Here is a 21,659-nt window from a genome sequence, read left to right as displayed (position 1 = left end):
TATATTCTAAGCACCACATTTTAAAACCTTATCTAATTTAAATTCACCTCTTCATAAAGTTTACATCTCTTTTGTTTATTCCTTTTCTTTTATATGTATGTACATGATTCAATCTTATATATTGAGTACTGCGTTTTAAGACTTAAACTAAATAAGTTAGTTGAAATTCACCTCCTCATGAATTGACTTAATTGCATATACTTGGAATAGGTTTACGATGCTAACTTTGTTGTGATTTGAAGTGACTTTTATAAAATTTAGAATAATATACGGAGTATTATATTTGATATGTTTAACCTTGTTGATTATGTATACACCCATTATATAAAAATATTATATATAATGCATATTCAATATCCAATTATCTATCCATCCTCAAAGCAATAAGATTTGCGAACCTTGTAAAGTTTAATTTAAATTAAACCAAAGATTGTTTATTAAAATAAGGTTGAGAGAGGGGGGATTGTTAAAAGTTGAATGCACTTGGTCCATTCATTAAAAACCATCAACTTTTTTATATTGCATCCAACAATTAGGTAACGCTATAATAATTGAGCTTACGCATAGCTTTATTTGTTTTTTTGACATTACTTCTACGGAGTATTAAACTAATTAAATTAATTAACATAATAAATTAATTTAATTTATTTCTTAAAATAAAACTAATTAAATTAATTAATTTCACTTTTCTCTTGGTTGTTTTTTATTTGAAACAAGAACTAGTGACTAGGTTGGCACGACTCATGAATTGTTATGGGCCACCACAATAAAGTTTTTTCTCAAAGATTCATGTAAAAAATAAAGGAAAAGGAAGTTAGGTTTGTCGAATGAAGATTTATGCTTGGTGGATGTCATGATATTGTGGGGACTCTTGTAGTAAGTAGATCAATTGTACGGACATAGTGAATTTTTTTTTAAAAAAAAATTAAAATATAAAAAATAACGTTATTTTATTACGAAAATAATATATTAATATTCTCACTTACATACTTCCTCGTTAATGATTAATTACAATAAAGGAATATTTTATTACAAATTCTTAAATGGACCTAGTTCACACTAATTTATTGTGCACCACTAACATTAGAGACAATATGATTGTTTTATTAATAAAAAAAAGTCACTATATTAAAATAAAGGTTATTATGTTGAAATAAAAGTTAGTGTGACATTATAAAAGCTATAACAGCTTAACTTTTTTTAATGAAATTTTTAATATAATGGTCAATATGAATAAAAAAGATCATAATGTTAAAATTAGGTTATTATTCAACATAATTTCGTACTTTAAATTCATAATAATATTAAAGGTCACACATGTTTTAAAAAAGGTTACTATGTTAAAAATAAAGTTACTATAATATAATTAGAGGTCACTATGTTGAATATAATGTCAGTTACGTGTGTATAAACCTTAGGTCCACAATAATATTATTGTACACCAGGTTCACGCAAGATTTATTGATATTTTATATCTCACAAATAATACCTTTTTGTTGCAATTAACCATTAATGGAGGAAGTATTTCAATCTCTTTTGATTGCAATATTTGCCTTTTGAGCTTTAAAACTTTACAATAAATATCTTAACCAAATTTCTTATATATTAATTATTTTATTTATATATATATCATTGTGTTAGATGAATTGGATTTGATTACTATATATTGCATACAATGGCTTCACTTATTATTATTAATTGTTTAAAATCAGACAAAAAAAAAATTATAAGGCCAAAATTCAGTTAAATCAAATTATTAAGTTAGCCTAGACTTGAATCAATAACATAATGTTAAAGCAGACACCAAGAATGACATGTGTCACTTCCTGGTGTTGTTTTTTCCCTCCATTTTTTTTTAATTCACTTCTTAAAAAAAAATTGATTTTTGTATATAATTTTGATTGACTTCCTAAGAAAAATATATATTACATTTTTTTTATTGTATAAAATATTATTATACATATATATATATATATATATATATATATATATATATATATATTTAGATGTTTCTCCTAGTTTACCCTTTAAGATAATTCAAATTCGGGACTCATTCTAGGTATAAATTAAAATTCAAATATTTTTAACAATTGAAAATATGAAAAATATTTTTTTTATAGATTTTGAATTAACGTTAAAATTTTTTGTAAAAATTGTGCATGACACAGGACTTAATCTAGTTATTCAATCGCAATTTAGAAAATTCAAATTAGAACATCAAAGTACTCTATATATAAATGATTATTTTTTTCTAAATTGTACGAATATTAAATTTTAGATTTATTAATGGTTAAAAGCATAAAATTAGAGGCCAATGAAAGCAAGTGTTTTTTTTTGTGTTTAGAGAGCCACAAGGGCGGAGAATGAGAAGCGATCCCAAGATCTCTTGAAATCGGGAGGAGAACTCTAACCTCTTAAGTTATCCCTCACTCTCAAAGTCTCGATCAAAGCAAATGTTTCCCCAACAAAAAGGAAGGGAGAAAGGATTATTTTTTTAAAAAAATATTATTTTTACTTTGAGCAGTCGGCAACTGGCTAGCCGCCGGTGGTCGGTCCATTTGCACTTGGCAACAAATTGTCATTTTCTTCTTGTCTTCACTTATCATTTTCAAGACCATTATACTTCTAATACGAATATTAGTATTATATTTATATTAAATAATTTTTTGATTATTTGAAGGTAGTGATATTTGATAGCCATTACAAAATTGGTAATGTAAATTGGACCACCTTTCTTTAAATAGCTTACTTTCAAATTTTAGGGTTACAAGAAAAATATCAAAATGCTCTTGAAAGTGAAATTTTGTTCACAATTAGATTATTGGTCACTAAGTACTTCTTCATTCTTGTAAATTTGTGATTGCTATTTGCTAGATCGCGATTGCATTAAAAATGAGCTTTTTGTTTGTAGATTATATAGGTATCTATCATTTATGATCTTTGGGTTAAGTCATACGTATTTCATATAAACTTCTACTTGTGTTGTATAGTGGCGTATTAAATAACTTAAATCCAAATGATTCATTTTGAATTTAATTCTTGGTTTTCTTCTAAAACTTTCTTATTTTTTCATGAATGCTCTTTTATTTGCTTACTTTACTCACTTTTTTTCAAACTCTTTCAAATGATTATTTTATTGTGTCCTTGCTTTAAATCATACGATATTTATAACAATTCATGTTACCTGACCTCAAATCATTTTGGAACCAAGACTTTACTGTTGTTTTTATAGGAACATTAAAGAGATAATCACAGCAAAAAAGAGTGTCTAGTAATTTTGGAGACTTGTGTAGTTGTATTGATTCACTTGATAATGAATTGTCTTTTTAAGTCTTTTATCTTCAAAGAATGCCAATCACAAGCTTAGTCAACTCTTGGTGGACCAAATTCTGTAGTAATGTTGATTTTGTCATTAATCTATCCTATGTTATTGAGTACTAGTTTGAAAATTTAAGGTTCTGATTTCAACTTTGTATCTTGTAAAGTTGTAAAATTGGCTACTTTGTATTGGTCATGAATTTCTAATATTTAATTTTCTCAAAAATTAAAATCAATTTTTGGTTTGAGCTCAATTTACAAATGAAAAACAGACTTTTAGAGGAAATTTCATGTATTGTTCATAGAAAAACAATTAAGGAGATAAAATTGCTGAAAACGAAGTTTTTAAAATAGTTGTGTCTCATTGACTCATTCTCTTAGGATTTACGTACATGATATTGAAGATATAGTATGTACTACGTATAATGGATTTTTAGTTGTATATTCTAAATATATATGTATATACTACCTACATAATTTAGGTAAGCTTTGCAAGGTCAAAATTAATGTAATGTAAGTTAAGTGTTTAATTTTAAATTTTTTGGATAAGATAACCTCAATTTTGAAGATTTCCATTGCATGGGCCCAAAAGGTAATCAAGCATGTGACTATATTTATAAATTATAATATGAGACATGTGAAGTCCCATTCCCTTCACATCTTCCTTCTCCAAAAAACTTAGGCCATTGATTTTCTAGGGTTTATTTTATTTTATTTTATTTTATTTTTATTTTTTGTATTTAAATTTCAATGTTGAATTTTCATTGTATTTTGAGATTTAAATGTACAACAAAGACGTTGTACCATTATTATTAGATGATGACCCTTAGATCAGAAGAAAATTATCCCACATTTTATTGACGTTCGCATATAGTTTACTTTTACATATACAGTATTCTTCATACATTGATTAATTTTGAAATTGATAGTTGTCCCTTGTACTTGTAAAATGGACGATAATGTATCATTCTTAAAAAAATAAAGAGATATCGAAACATATATCAAATATTTAACGAGTAATTAAATAGGTCGTATGTTATCCGATCAGGGATTGCCAGCCCTAGTACCAATAACCAAAGAAGAATTTTTTTTTTTTTTTTAATAGCTTGAATAACCAAAGAAGATACTCTAATGAAATATGTGGTTAAAAAAAATGTGGTCAAAACTCACAAGTGTATGAATCATTAAATCATTGTTTATCCTCCTTGTCTACTTCCTTCCATCGTTAATTCTCACAATGAATATAATGATGAAAACCATATTAAGCCTTAATAATTACCACCATCTTTTTTCCTCTTTTAATCTTTTCCAACTAACATTTTTCCTTATGACAGTTTTCATATTTTTTTATTTTTATTATTATTATTTTTTAATAGGGTAAACTACTAGTCTACTACTCTACTCTGGCTATTCCCTTTATAGTATAGTCGATCGTAGGGCATGCAATTTCGTACGGATAATGGTCCCCTTTTTGGGAAATTCCAGCTGTTCTTCTCTCATTGGTACCCTATAATAATTTTTTTTTCATGATGAAAACTGTTTTCTGTTTATTGTTAATAACTTTTATTTTATTTTTATTTTTACTTTTATTTTTTTTACTATTTTTTTCTTGCATATGATGTGATTCAGCTTGGAATTAACGTACATGGGTTAGCATTATTGGACCACCTTGGCGTATTACTATATACATGTACAAGGAAGTAGTGAGGAAGGTTAGTTATGCATTTGCAAATGCATAACAAATATTATAATATTAAAAAGTACATGGGGGTGAGAGAAAGGAGGAGAGAGATGGGTAAGTGGGGTCAGTTTTTAAATGTATCGTTAAAAGCTTAAATAGTACCATTGACTATGTAGTGATACTATTTCTACCGTAGTGATATTATTTCTACACATAGTGAGTATCACTGAATGAATATATAGTACCACTACATACATAAATAATACCACTGAAATGTTCAATGATACCATTTAATCATCTAGTGATACAATTGATCACCCAATGGTACTACTCTAAATTCATAAATGCATTTACGTGAAATGACACCCATGCCCCTCGTTATGCATTTAATCATACATAACTAACCTCCCTTTGGAAGGCCTCATACATGTACTTCGTATTAATCGTACATATGTAATGATGTCATGCATATTATTATTTGTAATGATTTTAATTACGTACGAGTAGTATTATAATTTTCTTTGCAAAATAGTACTCCCTAATTAATGGTCTTTTATTTATTTATTTATTTTTATCCTTTTCCATTCTTTTTGGTATGGTGGTGGTGGGGAAGAACTGAAGAAGCATCAAGATGACTCTATGTTGAAAGTTGGTGATTATATTATGTGGGATGAGGTGATTTTAGTATCCAAAAAAAAAAAAAACTATCCTCACCCTTTAGTTTCTTTCTAGTTAAGTTTTCTACTCTAGCGTAAATCAGTATGATCATAAAAGAAAAGGCTAATGAATGGTGGTATTTATAATAGTTAATTTGTGATTTTGGTATGAAAGTATCATGAACATACTCTGTGTGTTATTGGAAATCTTAACTATAGATTGAAGTATATGATAGCCTAAAAGTAGGGATCTCTTAAAACATAATTTTGACAAAATTGGCTCAAACCTATAAAACATGGTTAACCAACTCAATCTTAAATTACACCAAACTTACATTACCTACAAGGGTCACAACCCCACTCAATTTTTTTTTTTTTTTTTACACAATATCACAAGATATGCGTTGATTTTCATATCACTTAACAAAATATATTGTCTCAAGATATCATGTTCGACCTATTAGCTAAATTGTGTGGATTCAATAAAAAACAACTACAAATTTTCTTTCACCCTCCCCCACGGCCCCACCCAAAAAAAAGAAAAAAAAGGTGATTTCACCTTTAATATACTCCTGATTAATTATACTATCAGTTTTTATTACGTACCTTAAACTTCTTCTAATAAGACGAATAGAATACACCATAATCAACCGGCTAATCCTAAATTTGAGCACTATTGTAATGGGTAGTTGATCAAATCATTGAACAAGTTCCCATTGGGCCATTAGTTGAGTCAATTTAAGGAATTATTTCCCTTTTCTCATCCGCAAGAATCGCCAATTTCATTGTAGTGAGCTTTTGGACCAATGCAAAAGCCTCTTTATATTTATTCACCTTTCACCAATGGTTTTATAGTTTGGTGGATAAGAATAAGAGAGATGCATGTACGTTTGTAGTATTTATGCGTGTACGAATTTAGGTCACGTGACTTCTGTCATTGGATGGAGTTACCTCTCTTTTTTCCACAAAAGTCACCTATAAAAGAAGAAAGAAACCAAATTATTATTAGTTTAATAAAAAGTAAATCTATTCTAATAATTACATGAATATAAGATATCTATAAAATTAAGTTGAAAATAGCTCGAATCTAATTTGGATAATGTAGGTATATTACAATAAAAAGTTTTAATATTGATATAAGAAAAGTCTTACTATAAATTCTTGCTTGAATCAATAATTGCATTTTGGTGATAAGAATTTGGGTGCTCTACAACCTAATCTTTTAAAAGCATGTAGCATTTTTATTTTATAGCTCTACTAAAATATTGGGAGTACAACGTTTATAGATATATATACATCAATTTATTAAGGTGAATATCACTTTGATTAAGTTGGGATAAATCTTTTCTTTATGGGTTATGAGCAATTCATCATTTATAATCATACTTTTAGGTAGATTATATTTTTTACTATAGAAAAGATTTAATTTGAGCTATCCCCTTGACTTATAAAGTGTTGTACATCCACACAATTTATTGGAGTAGTTATCTAGGTTGAGGTACCCTGGATTAAATTAATCGTTTTATCAATTTTATTGGATTCATAAATTAGAAACGCCCAAAGCAAAGATTACTAAAGTGAGATTTTGCAAGAAAAACACAATTAATTTATCTTTTTTTTTTTCTTTTTTTTTTTTTTTGAAACACCTGATTTATTTTTCCTTCTTCTATGGTTAATAAAATAAAAAACAAATTCAGGAGAACTAAGGTTTAATTAAATTTAAATTAATTTAGATAAGTAAAATTAAAAAAACATGTAATTAGAACAACCCATTGATGTAGGAGAACTTTTTTTTTTAATTATTATTATAATAGATCAAAGTAGGAAATATAATATGAAATAAATAAAACCCTTAATTTTAACAAATGAACTCTTTATTTAGGCCTAGATTAAATAAGTTTAACATGAGGCCATGAACTTTTGTCTGTTTCAATATAGTAATTAATCTAGTACACAAGAAAAGGCAACCCAATAAGACTTAGCATTGGTAGTAATAATTTACCCTAATTATATTTTATTGTTAATACTATTCTAATTATACTTTTCAAGTGCATGTTCTGCCGACAAATTAAGACTAACAGTTAAACTAATGCAAGTATGTGTGGCTTATATCTATGTTCCTTTATCGAAATAGAATGTATGTGTGTCTTGATTTTGATGAAAGCACTTCGATCAAATGATGTTAGTTTATGGAATTAAGAATATAAGTTGGATTAATTGTGTAATATAAGTATTGCTTTAGTAGCAATGTAAATGATATAAAGAAATATATAATTCCTTGAGTCCTTTGTTTGTTCTTTAAATATTTCGCTGCATAAACTTATATTTTAAAACCAAAATTCTAATTAACTATAAGAAATTTATATGCAGTTATGTGAAATATTATTAAATCCAATTCAACATCTATGATCATTTGAGTATTATATTTTTATAATTTATACGTCTATAAAATTAAAGATAATTATGATCTCAAGTGTATTTTGAAAACTGTAAAAAGCTAAATAGGACAATATAATGTTTAAGGAATGGATGAAGGATTCCGTACTCTTTAGCTAGCTAAATGCTAGCCATTCGAGCTAATCTTGGAATGATACGACTACCTTTATACATTTGGTTTTATATAATAATAATTAGACAAGAACTAATAATTGTTTTGTCCATAATATGTTTAGTAATTAATTAGTATCCGTTAATTAATGATGTTGGACCCTACATACGTGGCATACATAGATCCAAATACTCCAACTAAAGTGATGTAACAAATATGTCAATAATGTCAAAAAGTATGACTAAACAACATACTAATAGTGTACTATTATTACAAACAATAAGAAATAATAATGTACAAATTCATATAGTTTAGACTATTAAGCTTTCTTTTGTAGCTTTAACTTGTTTACAGTGCAATTAGTAGGTTACAAATTGACCTTTCAACTTATCTTTTGTCACCCAAACATTGTACGCGTGTCTAATTTCCACTTTCTCATCTTTTAGAATTTTTGCTCAAGAGTAATTTTCTTATAACCGAGGTTAAGTACAATTAAATCTTGTTGAGTAAAAATGAATACAAATTTATTAATTTTCAATACTCTTTTCATTACTGGTAAATTTAAGATGAGATTGAGGTGGTGGAAGCGTGGAACGAGTAGAGGGTGTCGCTTTGTTTTCATGTTCGTAGTTGTTAATTGAGGTATAAAAAAAGGGGCATATTTGAGGGCTTTCCTTTTACGAGTATTTTGTTTTTAACCCTTTGGTGGATCTAACATTCTTCCACGATTTAACCTTACCACCTTAATAAATTTAATCAACTAACAAAATATAAACTTATATTACAAGTCTTGAACCTTCATTATTTCAACTTTTCTTTAATAACAACTTTCTAGATTAATGTCCAAATTTGGTGAACTTTGTTGTACAAAATAATTATTGTATGTGCCTCTGAGATTTTAAATTTATTTTTTTATCATTTATTCTTCCAAATTACCGTAAATAATTAGATAAGTCAAGATATAACCCAAATTGTATCATGTTATTGTATGTACTGTAACTATATATATATATATATATATATATATATATATATATATATATATATATATATATATATATATATATATATATATATATATATATATATATATATGGTACAACCAATTATTATACCATAGATGTTATCCTTAATTTTTAAATTTTTTTTTTTAAAAAAAAACTTTTTATTTTTAACTTTTTTACTATTTGTTAGGATGGACCCAACATAAATTTGAATTCACTAATTGGTTCATCTTAGGTTCCCACTTTGATCCCATGCCAACCTCAAAATTTAGAGAGAGATTCTTCATTTCATCTCCCATCTCTATTCATGTACTGCAAAAACATGTGAAAGTAGGCCCTTTATTTATGTAGTAGTCTCATAACATAATTCTTTCATTTTTTTAGGCAAGGAGCTTTTATTCTTTCTTGTTTTTAATAACCCCACCTTCTTTGGAGATTTTAAATCATAGGAACATACTATTATTTTATTTAGTTTTAACCAATACATGAATGCTACTATATTTATAACCCGGCCTCCTACTCGGTTAGTTCTAAACTTTCTACATCTCTCATTTTTCTCATCTCTAAGCTACCTTGTAATTAATTACAATTTAATCTCTTCTTTATCATCTTAATCATCCATTGCTAATCTTAATAATCGTCCAAGGTAAAGAACAAGAAGAAGAAAAAGAAGAAGATCTAAGAAGAAAAAAGATGGTGTACAAGCTAAGTTCAAGTTTAGAAAAAAGGTTACGAGTTCAAATCTCATCCATACATCATAGCAGAATGAAGCGAAAAGTTATGGGTGTTGATGATCATGTTATGTACAATGATGATGATGTGAAGAAGAAATTTCATCAAAGGATAAAGCTTTAAAACAAAGCATGTTATGTATGATGATGATGATGATGATGGTAATAAATGCATGATCTTGGAGGGAATGTTGACCTCTAGGCAAGTCTGATGCTTGGCTTTCTCTCTACATCTTTTCTCTCTATTTCTCTCTCTTGATCAAAATTCCTTCTTGTTTTTAATCTCTTTTTTGTTTGATTGTTGTGAGAAATTGAGAGAATTGATAAAAATGGGGATCTTTTGATCTTATAATTATAGTATATTAGTTTGTAAGATTTTAGACTCTTTAATTAATTTCTCTCTTCTTCTTTGATTGATTAATTAAGCTTGTTTTAATTACATAAACTTGGCAATTAATTAATTAATTTTCACTTTAATTTGTATATTTTGATTGTATTTATCTTGTTTGTTGATTTATTATGTAAAGGTAACGAAAAAGTAAACATTGTATTAGAAGACTCTTCTTGTGAAGAAAACTCCTAATGTAATATCGAAAGTTAACTAGATCCTCCCAAAAGATTCATCTTTTGACTCGGTCTTTATATCTTCAACCTTGATTCTTGTAGCCTTCTTCATACTTTTTTTTTAGAAAGTAGCATTCTACATACTTACTAAATAATTTATTTATAATACCTCTGTTATATTTATTTGCAACGATTAGACATTTTTCCTCTCTAGTTTATGTCAAATTGTTGCAAATAATATGTAACGGAGGTAGTATAAAGTAATTTCTCATTGATTATTTCTAGGAGCATGATTCCTTAAATTTTGGTTTGATTTTATTGTACCCATCAAATGGGGGAATCCCATAAACTATGTCCCTAATCAAAAGTCAATGGTTTGATTTTAATTTTAGCTAGCATATAATTTGAACTTGGAATCTAAATCCAAAATCGTGTGAAATAAAGAAAAATAAAATCTTCCCTTCAAAAAAAAGAAAAATAAAATCTTCTTAAATATAGAGTATCTTTGTTTGCAAAACAGTTTGATATTTTTTTGATCCATTCCATATAATATATATACATAAAATGTGATAAACAAAAAAAAAAAAAAATACATGTGGGAAAAAAGTTGAAGATTCCATTGAAAATATCTTTTAATTTATGTAGTATAGTAGTGTAATTTTGTGTTGTATATAATTTAATTTTTTTGTAAGTAGCAAGGTGATTAATTGAAGGAGAAGGAGGTTTAACAAGGGAGAAAAGTCTATGGTGGATGAGGACTCAAGTTTGCATTCTAGAAGAAAAAATAGTAAAGGAAAGGAAACAAAATTTATGAGTTTTGTAAAAAAAAAAAAAATTATAAATAAAAAAAAATTATGAGTAAATTAAGAAAATTACCCAAATACCCTTTTAATTTTGTTACTCATATGCAAGATTTGAATTTCTCGGATACACCTAGATTAGCACCTAATCAATTGTGCATTTTGTGCACAATCATTGTAACCCCTAGGCCCTAGTTATTTCATGCAAATAGTAGGGCTTTTAACCTTTTCCGACAACTTGGATCACTTATAAAATTTATAATTTTGCTTTTTATATGAATATACGTTGTACTACATACATGAACTAATGAATATGATCAAAGTTATATTTGTTATTCCGAGAATTAAATTGAATTCCATATGCATTCTTGTTAAAATGTTACTGTACGAAAATCTATATAAAAAAAATTCTTCTGTACTTTTTAATCCGAGTTGAATAATGACTATTCTTATTAAAATCAATCCTTGAAATTGTAGGATGTGGGGAGAGAATGGTATGAGAACTTTATCTACAAATTATTAGTTTAGTTCTCGCAATATATTTAGGGTAGTTGGTTTAAAGTGGAAAATGAATAATAAGATCCACTAGAAAAAACCTAAATTTAAAATTATTGTTTATTTATGATAAATAAGTACTTCAGTTTATTTGGCCGACAAGTGATGAATAAAGTTTAGGCAGTACAAAGATTAAGACTTGAATTGGTTGTCTCATGTCACTCGTCATATCAAAAAGTAAAGGAAAAGAAGAAAGGAAACTAGAAATTAAAATAATTGAAGTATTTGTCACTTCTAACTTGTATTAGTTGCCCTAGTTGATTTAGTCATAGAAGGAGTATGTTGAAATAATATGTCTTGAATTGGTTTTCAAAGTAACGAGCAAAGGAGTAGTGCGCAGACAAGAAATTAAAGTTTCGATGAAGGGTGAGCTATAGCTCTAGATGAGTGAGCTTCATCAACATAGAAGCATCGAGCTACAGCTCTAGGCGAGTGATGAGCTATAGCTTAACTTGGCCTTAAGGAGCTTGCGGTAGGTTGGATCTAGCTCCCGAGCTATAGATCGATAGTTTCGATCAATTATTCCTCACACGTGGACAGTGGAAGTATGTTTAATTTGACTAAATCACGTAAATCCTTGTGTTCTTTAATTTGTTTATATTCTTTGTTGCTTTTATTTTCCCGTTCTCAATTAATTTTCATTGACTTGTTCCGCATTAATCAACACAACACCACTCAGTATCCTTACAGGGTATTTTGAGTAATTAAGTTCACGTTACATCCTTAATTATGAAAGAGTGCACGAGATAACCAAACATATAATTAGTTTCAGATGAAATTAATTAAAGCAATAAGGAGGTTGATGTTATGAATATGACATTATGCCCTTATTGCCAACAACGGATTGTGTCTTCTAATAGTAGATCCATATAGTAGAATATGTACGGTTTTTTTTTTTTTTTTTTTTTTTTTACCAATTATTTTATAGTTTAGCAATAGGAAAATTTGCAAATTGCAGCCATTTAAAGTTCGTATTTTGCAAATTGCAGCCATTTAAATTTTATTTTTGCAAATTGCAGCCCAAAAGTTCCTATAAATTGTAAATTGCAGCCCGATTTAATTTTTTTTTCATCGGTTTACATGTTGAAAAATCTTCGGCTAAGGTTTTAGGGGTCATTTTAGTCCTTAGAGACCCGAATTGAGCTCGGAATTAGCAAAAAAATAACGTAAGTATCTCGTTTTGCGTAACAAAAATGTATCGATTTGTGGGAAACTGTAAATATGAGACACTTACGTTAATTTTTTGCTGATTCCGAGCTCAATTCGGGCCCCTAAGGGCTAAAATGACCCCTAAAACCTTAACCGAATATTTTTCAACATGTAAACCGATGAAAAAATTGAATCGGACTGCAATTTACAATTTATACGAACTTTTAGGCCGCAATTTGCAAAAAAAAAATTTAAATGGATGTAATTTGCAAAATACGAACTTTAAATGGCTGCAATTTGCAAATTTTCCTTAGCAATAATATTACTTTATACCGCATATGCACAAGTATAAGCATAGGATGGAGGTAGGATTGGTGTCAAAAACTTAACCGGCCAGCACAAATTGATTTCACTCAAAAAATACCTAATTTAGATTCTCGTATGGACACAACCGAGGCCTTCCAAAGGGAGGTTTGATAGGTACCTGGACATACATATATATCAAGGGGCATAAGAGACATTTCGCATGAAATTTACCCATCTTTCTCCTCCTTTCTCTCACCCCCATGTGCTGAATTTAAGTGTACCACTGGGTGATTAATAGTATCACTAGATGATCAAATAGTATCATTGAACATTCAGTGGTACTATATATTCATTCAATGGTACTGTATATTCATTCAATGGTACTAACTACGTGTAGAAATAGTATCACTACATAGTCAATGATATTATATAAGCTTTCAGTGGTACATTTAAAACCGGTCCCACGTGCCCATCTCTCTCCTCATTTTCTCCCACCCCCATGTGCTTTACAATACTTTTCAATATTTTAATGTTTGATATGTATTTGCACATACATATCAAACCTACATTAGTACTTCCTCGGACACAACCCCAATTGACTTTGCCAAACGTGACCTGAGTTCCCGAATTATTGACACCTCTACCGTAGCTAGGAGTGTCATTTGACAATCCAATAAAAGAATATTTTTATTTGATTTAATTATCATGTAGTTATTAGATATAAATGTCTTTGTAAATATTATAACTTTTTATTTATGAATTGGATCAATCTTTATTAAAAAAAAATCCACGGAGTATTCCTCTACCAATAAATGTCGTAAAAATTAATCGAAGTTCTTTTTATTAAGAATGATCACTTTTCCCATTTAATTTGCGTGAGTATAATCTATACTAATCTATTAAAAGGCGTTTCTAAAAACATCTATTTGCCACATAGACTCCTCATTGCGCCACGTCATATACTCAATTTCTTAATACGCCATGTAATCAACTCAATTCTCTTTCAATATGCCACGTCACCCATGTAACCAACAATAGCACTATATAATGCCTCAACTTAATTAATAAAAAAATAATATATGTGGACAAAGAGGTTCAAACACTCAACCTCTAAGAAGAAAAATCGTTGTTTAACCATCTAATTAATTATCACTTATGTTACAATTTTGCCCACAAATTTATGTTATACTACAAAAGTATTGAAAACACATACAAACTATTAAATGTCTTTAAAAAATTAACAGTTGTATAACTAAAAAAAAGTAAGAAGCGGGGCAACCAGTTTTTACATGAAAACGAGATTCTCCTTTCCTTTTCTTTCTCTAATCATGCTTTTTTTAGTTCATAAGGGATACGTAATAGTATATCATTGTTGCTGGTCATAATTGACATGTTGCGCACATAACACGTTTGTTATATGATGGACCATTCATACATATATAGTAATTGCACTGAGTTATGACTTATACTATATATATGCAATTTATGCGTTTCTAAAAATCTCTGAGTTAATTCCTTCAATGATGTTCATCCATGATAATTCTCTTTAACACCCTAAATAAAAAGAAGCTAAAATATAAGATGTTTCGTATTTGTAGATAGATTATTTCAGTCACTAAGTAATTGATCGATTGCAAATGTATATGGAATGGATAATCGATGAAATGAGAGTTTGAGGCCAGATAATTCATCCTACTAAAATTTAATTTATTAATTAGGAAACCCTTCTCACTAGCAACACGCAATTAAGTTTTTTTAAACATAAAAGGAGGAAACTTAAATTATTTAACACATACTTAGTAGTTAGTACATAGTATTTGGAACATCCGACAGTACCCCTAATCTGAGGAAGTATGAAGTTGCATTCCGGGAAACACTCTAAAGTCATTGACAAATTATATTAAGAACTAATTGTAGACCTTGTAAGTTGTAATGTAGTTTTGTGAGAATTGGTCCACCTAATAGGCTAATATAAACTATAAAGTATGTATTAATCCATAATTAAGCAACGCATTTGTCTGTATTCATCATTACCATCCAATTACTGTATTAATTAATTTTGGCACGTAATATTAGAGATGTCTTAAAGTGATAATTAATCGTTCTATCTAATGAGTGCCTATAAAAACTTGTTAAGGGAAAAAAAAAAAAACTCATATACCATTAATCCATTATGTACAGTACTTCTTATAATTTGAGTTTTTTTTTTTAGGTAAGATGAAATTTTAAAAGGTAAAATGAAAGACCCTATTGAACCGACACCTCACACAGGTTTAGCCAGCCCAGTTCCGCATACAGGTCGACGCTTAAGAGTAAAGGGGGGAGGTAAGATAATCCCCCTACCCTCAAACATTTTGTAGTAAAGTCACAAGTTCGAGCCCCACCAATTCCATTAAATTTTTTTTGAGATATTGATGATCAAAGTTAAATATTAGCAATAAATTGTACTCCGTAGTGTACAAAAAATCCAAGGCAGGTGTAGTGTACAACTGTGTGCATAGACTTTGTTTTCTTTAATAATAATAATAATGAGATTCAGATTCTTGCCATTTCCTTGGTAAAGATGGAATCTTCATAGCCAATTGTCACGATTATAAAGGTTGCAGTCCGATTAGAAAGTTTATTTAACAACTAATCGGATCTTTTTTTCATTGATTTGGATTATAATATACTCATATATGAAGACTAAGGCCATCTATCACTTATAAGCCATTAAAGATATTAATTTGATGGTTCAAAGGAAAATTGACAAGCAATCAACACATATAAAAGAAAAATAGTTTTTTAATTAATTAAAAAAAATTAGCTACTCTTGCATGATTAATTCAATTGTGTAGGTTTTTTTTTTTGTTATTTTATTATTTTAGACAACACACATCAAAATAATAAAAAATACTAATAATAAAATGGCATATGTTACAAAAGTTGATGCAAAATAAATGACATTCAAATCGATGGTGAATTATTGAAGTAAAAATAAGTAATTACAAGACCGCATGTTCCTGTCTCAACTCGACACAATAAAAAAAAATGTACCACGCTCAAGCATATTCGATCTACTTGCGCATATATATATATATATATATATATATATATATATATATATATATATATATATATATATATATATATATATATATATATATATATATATATATATATATAAGACATAGCTCGCACTACTACAAAAATGCTCAAAGAGACCTTAAGTTAGAGACCATTTAAATAAATATATGGTCTCTTGGATTCAAGAGACCACATATTTCAAATAAATAGTCTCTTATGTATAATCCTAGAGGTATGAAAATGTACCAAAGACCATTTATTTTAAAAAAGTGGTCTCTCTTTTTTTTAATTAAATAAATTAAAAAAGAGAGACCATTTATTTAGGAGAAGTGGTCTCTCCTTTTTTTTTTAATTAAATAAATAAATAAAATAGAGAGATTAACTATTTACAAAAAGTGATCTCTGTTTTTTTAATAAAAAAAAAAAAAAAAAAGAGAGATCATTTATTTAAAAGAAATGGTCTCTACATCTTTTAAATTAATTGATTAAATTTAAAAATACTCTTGATCTAATCTACTAGTATTACACGAATTGCCATGTGTAAAAAATCAAACCTTAGATTTCGAATTCATTTCTAATTTAAAGGGTAAGTATTAAGTATTGAGATTAGATAATTTTTTTTTTTTCTTCTAAAAATGAATATTTCTAAAACAATAATAATCAGACAAATACCCTCACTTTCAATCTCACACTAAAGTAAAACCCTAAATTCCTCCTCTTCTCTCTACGTTCACTAGAGGTCGCCACCCCACCTTGGCACCTTTCATAGCCACCGAGATTTGCGCCCAGCCGCCCTGATCTCCTTCACGAGAGTTATGCCCAGATCTCTTCTCCTTCTAGCATTTGCTCGACAAATCTCCGTCCTCTAGTATGTATTTCAAATTCATTGTTTTTGATGTTTTTGGTGGTTTGATTGTCAATTATATCTTATTATTTGTTGTGAATTTCGTTATGTTATCTGAATTTTATTCTTTTTGTTGGGAATTTTGATTTTTTGCTACATTTTCGATCTATTAGTATTTGTATGGAATTTTCGTTTTTTATCTGATTTTTTCCATCTATTTGTGTTAAATTTTTTTAATCAAATTATTGTTTATAGTTTTCTACTATTTTAATTGTCATCTCAGAAGACAATTAATCTCCAGCTTACGTTTTTGGATCGTCTTTTATGGCGGAAGGCGGACAGAGGATCTATTGCTCCTGGAACTCATCTTGGTGTGAACTCATTTTTTTTATCATTCTTTTTTATTTTCTTTATTTTTTGGGGTGTTTTCGTGTTTTTTTGTAGCTTAATTTGAGGTTTGTTGTAGCTGGTAATTTTCATGTGTTTAATTGATGTTTTTATTTTTTATTATTTAGTTAATTGTTGCGAATTGTTATGATGATGATTTATTATTATTTATATTATTTATTATTTATTTTTTTATTTTGCGGTTGTTGTGATGATTTATGAGTTCATTCTTCATTGTGTTATCTTGCATGTTGTTTTTAAGGTACAATGATTGTGTGATTGACGGTGTTCAAAGAAAATTACATTCGTCTTTTCTAGTTTTTTGATTTGATTTTGAATTAAGTTTTTAATTTTCACTTTTTTTATTTCTGCAATTTTAAATGTAATTGCTAATTCAAATGTTTGTTCGTTTATTATTATTATTATTTGTTAATTTTGGATGTTTTGGAAAAAATTTCAGGGTAAAAAGTGTAAATGAAGAAGATTACTTGTTAAATAGTTCGGCTGGCGAGATTGTTGCACAAGATCACCAAGTACAAGGCCTTTTTTTATCGAATTTGGATTATAGCATTATTGTGTATTTTTTAGTATGGGGTTTGTATAATTTTTTGCAAGAATATTGATTGTATTATTAATGAGTATGTTGTATGAGTATTGAAATGTATAAAATTTTGCAAATATGAATTACATCTATGTATTTTTGCTGTAAATGATATAGGAGTTGTATATAGTATTTGTTTAATTGAAATTATATACGTAGTATATATTAAAAACGAATACTTTTTTTTAAGAAAGAAAACAGAAAGAGACCATCTATTTGAAATAGGTGGTCTTAGTTTTTGAAAAGCTGAGACCATCTATCTGAAATAGGTGGTCTTAGTTTTTGAAAAGCTGAGACCATTTATTTGATATAGGTGGTCTCTCTTTTTAAAACAAGAGACCACTTTTGATGACTAAAATTCAATTATTAGTGATTGAAAGTAATTTTATCACCCTTATAAAACTTTTCCTGTTCGATTTATAAAAAAAATCATATTATGTTCAAAGTTACCTATAAAAAGGCAAAAAGTTACCCTAAATTGGCTTAAAGTTACCCCTATACTGCTCGATGTACACTAATATTAGTGTAAACCGGATGTATACAAAAGTTTTTGTTTTGCCGATATTCTACTAACTTCATTCTATTACGTGTAAAATGTATAATTAGCTCTCTAATAATACGATTGAAACTTAAAGTAGTGGATGATTAGCCATTTAGCCGCTATATTCATAATCATCACAATAAGGAGTTGTGACATCTGAACTTGTAATGCACTACTAATGCATACATGTATTCTCATCCTTATATATATACTTGTATATTCAAGTTGTTATGTGTCTAATTGTCCATTAAATTTTTTAACCCTACTAGATCTATTAATAAGCTAGGTCCACGGACCACCATCATCTACAGTCTTGCTTGTACCAACTTTCGTACAGAGTACACAACACTAATAACTTCTAAGGAACACTATACGACAACACTCTTTAGTTAGCTACACCAATAATCTTGTTATTAACACTAGTTCCAACCACACACAAGCCACACGCCCAATTATACTCAACACACTCTTCACTTAATCCGATATTTGATCCAATGGTTCAACGATAAATCGATAATATATATACTTTGTACATTGTAACATGAACGACTTATAACACTTTACTTCAAAAACAATTGATTTAAGTCATATTATTTGCCGAAGGGGATTGGTTTAGTTAAGTAGTGTACAATTCAATAGTTTAAGCTGAATTGATTTTGATAAGTGTAATTAAAGCGCAAAATATAGCACTAATCTAACCTGATCTTACAACTAACTTGGACACCGTATTCATGTCCCCCTTATATTGGATGCTAAATTGTCAAAATGCAAACATGAAATTGTACTAATTTTGGCAGGAAAATAATGGTCTTAAATCAACCTAGCTATTATTTTAGGCAAGTATTACTTCCTAATCTGTATAAAATACGAAGAATTGTAGAAAAAAGCTTTTAGCCCTAAACTTATTTAAACTTGTTAGTCAATCTAAAATTCTAAATCTAATCTTATCTTATTATACTCAAAATAAGTAAAAACAAAATAATAGGCGAATGGACCCTGACCTAAACATGATCTTAAAACCTTGAAAGCTCCAACAAATAATGTCAAGGTTAATTATGCATTTATGGTCCATTTAGTTTACCCTACCATACCACACACATTTTATTTTTATATCCCACATAAAACACATGATCATGCAAGTTGATGAGTTGGGACCATAATTAGCCAATTGAGCTTTGATTATTTGATCCTTATTTCAGATAAATGATGAGAACAATTTTTTAATTTTCTTTCATATATAAGTAATTAGAAAAATTAATAGCATGAACTAGCTCATATATATGTTACTACATTAATTCTTTCCCCTCAACAACCTTCATCAACGCATGGCAATGCAACTTGTTCAACCGCAATCATTATGAGCATATACGATCGAGTAGTTTCCAATAAAGTGGGAACAAATTAAATTAATACGACGTATTACGGAGTATATTATAAGGTACCAGTAATATATATATATATATATATATATATATATATATATATATATATATAGGGGAGGGATCCGGTAAGAACCCCTCCTTATATAAGAACCTAGTATATATAAGAACCAATCTAATCCGTAGGATTAGATTGTAATAGACGCTCCAGATTAAAGGAATGTTAGTAATGGCATTATAGTAAATATGAAAACAGACCACCACCATATATAAACCCCAAATTTTCTCTCTCCTCAACCATAACCCACACTTTATAAAGTTTCTACTTACTACCTCACTCTCTCTACTAAAACCCCCAAATTCTCTCCAAAAATCACGAAATTCTGATTTGATTTTTGTGATTTTTCTGATTTTAGCATGATTTCAAGTCGATTTTTTATTTTTCTCATTTGATTTTCATTAATTTTCGGCGATTTTAGTGTTCAAATTTCAGTGATTTTAGGGCTGGAATTTTCAGCGGAGTTAGGGTTCGAATTTTAGCAATTTTAGTGTTCGAATTTCAGCGATATTAGGTAATTTCAGCACTACTTGATTATTTCTTGTTTGTTTTTTTTTTGCTGCGATTCTTTTTGGTTTTTTTGGCTTCATTTTAGTAGTATTTCGATTATATTGCTACCTCTGTATTCAATCTTTTATTGAATAGTCTATGTTTTCAGTTTTTTTTTATGACTTATTGTATGTCTATTATGTTTTGCAACTAATTATGTAATTTCGGAATTTCTAAATGAATTAATTGACTTTTGTGAATTGTAAATTAGCTTAGGATGTTCTAAACTCTATCTCATAATGTTCTAAACTCTTTTTCATTATGTTCTAAGTTAGTGATACCTCTTATTGCGTTCTTAATTGTTAGTGATATCATTGGTTGGTTGGCCTTTAGATGGATGAATTAGTGCTTTCGTTAGATTGATTGATTGACATATATTATCTTTGAGGGAAAACTTGGGGACTGAGGAGAAAGAGAGAGGGAAGGAGGGGTGGGAGGATTATGCTGCCTAGCTGGGCATTATTAATGAGTTCAAAGGCTTAAAATAGGTGGATGAACTTATAGTCTTATACCATGCTTATGAGTTATGAATTTATGATGTTGCAAACTTAACTGTCTCAAGATGAATTGTAGATGCCTGGCAAGTTAGGATGGTTTTGTATACATGATGGGGGCAATTTAACTTGATACAATGTGGCCATATCAATGCCAATGTAGCTTTCTAGTATGATAATTATCGATTTTAAAGTAGAAGTAGCTGCTGTCAAAATTAGTGGAGTATTGGGTGGGGCCCATTTGGTTTGAGAAATTGTAAAATGTGAAGGGAGGAACACAGGCAAAGGTTTAGAACATAGGAAAAATAGTTTAATTTAGAACATGAGAGAAAATTTTAGAACATAGGCAAAAAAATTTAGAACATAAAAAAAGGTTTAGAACATAAGAAAGATAGTTTCGAACATGAGAGAAAATTTTAGAACATAGG

General features: G+C 28.5%; 1 long non-coding RNA gene across 1 annotated transcript; it reads left to right on the top strand.

The window, feature by feature from the left end:
* Nucleotides 1-16,913: 16,913 nt before the first annotated feature.
* On the top strand, nt 16,914-18,322 carry LOC110701399. The gene is made up of 3 exons (XR_002507347.1): nt 16,914-17,246; nt 17,506-17,593; nt 18,070-18,322. It is a non-coding gene; the product is annotated as an uncharacterized LOC110701399 (long non-coding RNA).
* Nucleotides 18,323-21,659: the final 3,337 nt, after the last annotated feature.

Source organism: Chenopodium quinoa, unplaced genomic scaffold (assembly GCF_001683475.1).
Source record: "Chenopodium quinoa cultivar QQ74 unplaced genomic scaffold, ASM168347v1, whole genome shotgun sequence".
Taxonomy (NCBI): domain Eukaryota; kingdom Viridiplantae; phylum Streptophyta; class Magnoliopsida; order Caryophyllales; family Amaranthaceae; genus Chenopodium; species Chenopodium quinoa.
The sequence above is the reverse complement of the archived record's forward strand: the minus strand, read 5'-3'. Positions and strand labels throughout refer to the sequence as shown.